General features: G+C 33.5%; 1 pseudogene; it reads right to left on the bottom strand.

Annotated features, from left to right (window-relative positions):
* Positions 1–953: 953 nt before the first annotated feature.
* LOC124993464 (high mobility group protein B1-like) lies at positions 954–1582 on the bottom strand (annotated as a pseudogene).
* Between the last annotated feature and the right edge of the window lie 2918 nt (positions 1583–4500).

Genomic DNA, 4500 nt, shown 5'->3' with positions numbered 1-4500 from the left:
TTGATATTTTGTTTATAAAATAATTTTTATTTTTGTTTGTACATCTAACTATGATCATATGAATCCTCATCTATACAAGCATGCATGTATAGAAATGACTTAATATATTTAAATTTTAAAAGCTACTGGTATGAGTGCAAATATAGTACATCAATTTATCTTAGTATTTTCGATTTAACACATAGAACAAAAAAAATTTTATAATATGATGAAACCTGGGTATGTATATTCTCTTCACATTAAGTTTCTTAGTTTTTAGAATAAATAAATTTTCTCAGGCTTACTATTATATAAAATTAGGGGAACTAAGAAGAGGCTAATAAGAATTAAAATATGTAACATGCTTACTCAATACTGTTTGGATTTTAATAAATATGTAAATAACAGATCCTTTTCTCATTCTATTTATATTCCAAATAATGGTGTAAATTTGTAGTGCATACATATTTTATAGCATTTTATGCTCTATGCATCTGCCATTTGTTTACTGGTATTGATATCTGCAGAATATATTAAGGATATCCTCTCTTTTGAACTAGATTTGTTTGCATAAAATGATTTGTTTGACTTCTCTGCTTTACTTCATTTTATTGAGTGCATCATTTTTTTCTTTTTCATTTTCTGCTAATATCCAACCACTCACAGATTCTCATTTGTAAAAAACAAAAGCAAAAAATTAAAAAAAATAACTTGATTTGATTTTGATGAATATGGTAAGCACACTGCACAGTACATTTTTAAAATACTCAGAAATTTCTTAAGGAAAAGCACTTAATGATCCATTATTAAACAAGATAAGGTAACATAAATTTAAAAAGTACTGCACAGAAGGAATTTTTTTTTTTTTAAGCACAGTCTTACATTTCAATTTTTTTCTTTAAAAGGAGCGAGTTGTGTACAGGGGGGTTAAATGCTTTATAGACAAGAAAAAAAAAACTGTGCTAGAACAAAACTTATTCATCATTATCTTCTTTATCTTCATCTTCTTCATCTTCCTCTTCATCCTCTTCATCTTCTTCATCTTCCTCCCCTTCCTTCTTTTTCTTGCTTTTTTCAGCCTCAACAACCCCCCTTTTTTTTTTGCTGTATCAGGTTTTCCTTTAGCTCAGTAGGCGGCAATATCCTTTTCGTATTTTTCCTTCAACTTAGCAGCTTTCTTTTCATAAGGCTGCTTATCATCTGCAGCAGTGTTATTCCACATCTTTGCCAGTTTCTTTGCAACATCACCAATGGATAGTCCAGGATGTTCTCCTTTGATTTTGGGGCGATATTCAGAACAGAACAAGAAGTTGGACGGAGGCCTCTTGGGTGCATTGGGATCCTTGAACTTCTTTTTTGTCTCCCCTTTCGGAGGGATATAGGTTTTCATTTCTCTTTCATAATGGGCTTTGTCCGCCTTTGCCACGTCTTCAAATTTTCCTTTCTCTTTAGCAGACATGGTCTTCCACCTCTCTGAGCACTTCTTTGAAAACTCTGAAAAGTTGACTGGGTGCTTCTTCTTGTGCTCCTCCCCACAAGTTTGCACAAAGAATGCATATGATGACATTTTGCCACTCGCCTTCTTAGGATCTCCTTTGCCCATCTTTAGTTGTTTTTCCTCAGTGAGGCACAGGGTCGTCCAGTGCCCGTCCGGCTCTCACTTGCTCCTGCGCTGTCTCTATGGAGCTCAATGCACAGCAATGGCTGTGAGAGCAGGAGCCAGACGCAGCCTCCTCACTCTCTCCGCTCTCCCAGAAGGAAATTTTTGAATACATGTTTTGAACTATTTGATAATTAATTTCAAATATTGTCCATCAAATGAATAGAGGTTTCTGTTTATTGGATATTTGTTATATACATTTATGAAAAAAAAGGTGCTATCATTTTGATTTTTTAAACTTTTAATTAACATGGATTAATTATACATATTAATGGGGTTCAGTGTGATATTTCAATACACGTGTATGGTGTGCACTTATCAAATCCATAAGCTCTTTATCCACCCTCCTCAACCCCTTCCAAAATTCTACCAACTTGTATTCTACAATCAGATTGAATTGTTTCTTTTTAACTTCCATGTATGAGAGAGAATGTTTAATACTTGCTAGTCTGTCTGGTTTATTTCACTTAGCACAATGTTCTCCCATGGCTATGGTTTGTTTGTGAGGTGTTCTCCAAAAGCTCATGTGTGAAACAATTTGAGAGGATTCAGAGGGGAAATTACTAGGTTGTGAGAGCCTTAAAGTAATCAGTGACTTAATCCCTGATGGGATTGACAGTGCTAACTGGAGGCAGGTGGGGTGTGACTGGAGGAGGTGGGGCATTGGGGGTATGGTTTGGGGGTATATATTGGTATCTGGCCAGTGAAGTCTTTCTCCCTGCTCTCTGATCATCTTGTGAGCTGCTTCCCTCCACCACACTCTTCAAGATGTTCTGCCTCACCTTGCAACCCAAGGAATGGAGTTAACTGTCTATGGACTGAGACCTCAGGAACTGTTAGCTCCTAAATAAACTTTTCTTCCTCTACAATTGTGCTTGTCAGGTCTTTTAGTCAAAGCAGTGAAAAAGCTGACTAACACACCAGTTTCATGCATTTTTGCTGCAAATGACAGAATTTCTTTGCCATTATTGTGAACTTTTAATTTTTATCAGTAATATGTAAAAGTAGCAAATAGCTAATGCTTAAAAACAGACATAGTAAAGCAATATTATTAAAAGAGACAACTCAATTAGCTCCACAAAAAATTAGATGTGGTGCCAAAAAGAGGTAATCATGGATTACATTTGGGATAATAAAAGAAACAAAATGCATGTGACTTCTCAAGTATACTCATAAACTGAATTAAACATGAACAGAAGGCAATTCAAGGAAAAGCAGACTAGGGTGTACTTTAATGAAAGCTATGCCAGCTATGTGTGGTGGTGCATGTCTAATTCCAGTGACTCAGGAGACTGAGGCAGGAGGATTGCAAGTTGGAAGTCAATCTTAGCAACTTAGTGAGGCCCTAAGGACTTTGTGAAACCCAGTCTCGAGGAAAAAAAAAAAAAAAAAGAAAAGAAAAGAAAAAGAGAAAGAAAGAAAGAAAAAAAAAGATGAAAGAAAGCTGTGCCAACTATTGGAAGTCTTCATAGGTAATGTGAAATTGAATAAGACACAAAGTCATTTCTCATGAGAAGAAACACACACTTCATTAGAGAAGAAAGTTGCATATGTAAAATATGTAGATACTTAGAAGATAGTGCTTTCTAAGTTCAAACAGATATTAAACAGAAGTTTCTTTTTATTCTGACATTTTAAGCTTTAATTTCTATATACATATAATCAAATAAGTACTATATTCAGAAATATTCCTGACTGCTCTTTACCTAAAAATAGTACCTTGTGTGTTTCCCTTTAATAGTGGAAAATATATGATGCAGATAAAAATAATTTAAAAAAAAACTACTGCACAGTAATCTCTAAATTTCAAGTGAAAAAGAATATCCAGAAACATTATCTGCCAATTGAGTTTAATTTAGTTCAAATGTGTGTGTGAGCATGTGCATATGTGAATGGTGCATACAACATACATGCAAGTGAAGACCTATTTGGATATATGTTTTCCGAAGTTAAGGTCATTATTTCTCAAATGTATTGCTTCTGGCTTATGTTCTCTGATGTTTAGTATTAGGTTCTTTAAATCTGTAAATAGTCTACCCATCTCATATATCTAATATATTATTTTTTATGAATATAAATTATGTTATTTTATATTTAGACATAGTGTTAGAAATAAAAGTTTTTTTTAGGACAGAGATATATTTATTCTTCAGACATGTTAAACATTTTAGGGCGTTCTAAATAAGAACAAATTTACTGAGGGAGAGTGTTAGTCAATGATTGAAACTCTATTTAGGAATAAGTGTGGTCAGCAATGCCTACGTATCCATCCCAAAAGAGTTCAGAGGAATTGAACATGATGCAAGATAAGTAAAGAAAATAGAAAAGTGTCTGTTTTTCAAGGAATCCATATGGTCAAAGTAACAATCTCACTAACGTCAACTCTCAATAAAAATCTGGTAAATATGAATTAAATATATAAAATAGACTTACAGATCTATATTTTATGCAATCACAAAAATATATGTTATGCATCATTGTATTTTAAATCATGTTATTGTATTTTTTTTTTTTTTTTTTTTTTTGCGGTACTGGGGATCAAACTCAGGGCCTTGTGCTTGCGAGGCAAGCACTCTACCAGCTGAGCTGTATCCCCAGCCCCATGTTATTGTATTTTAAAACATAGTAGTGCAGTCATTTTTTTTAAGGATAGGAATTTGCCACATTTCTATGCTATGATCTATGAAAAGTGAAATTTTAGTCTTTCAACCAGATGGTTTGTCTGTATGATGCCAAATGGCCACCTGTTTAATAAGAGTTTCTTTATTAAATGTAGTTTTTCTTTGTACCACGTTTGGTAAAAATACAGAAAAAATAATTATGCTATCTAATTCTTTAACTGACTATGTTTGATGGTAGCC

The sequence above is a fragment of the Sciurus carolinensis genome, chromosome 9 (genome assembly GCF_902686445.1).
Source record: "Sciurus carolinensis chromosome 9, mSciCar1.2, whole genome shotgun sequence".
In the NCBI taxonomy this organism is placed as follows: Eukaryota; Metazoa; Chordata; class Mammalia; order Rodentia; family Sciuridae; genus Sciurus; species Sciurus carolinensis.
This window is presented reverse-complemented; position numbering and strand designations above follow the sequence as displayed.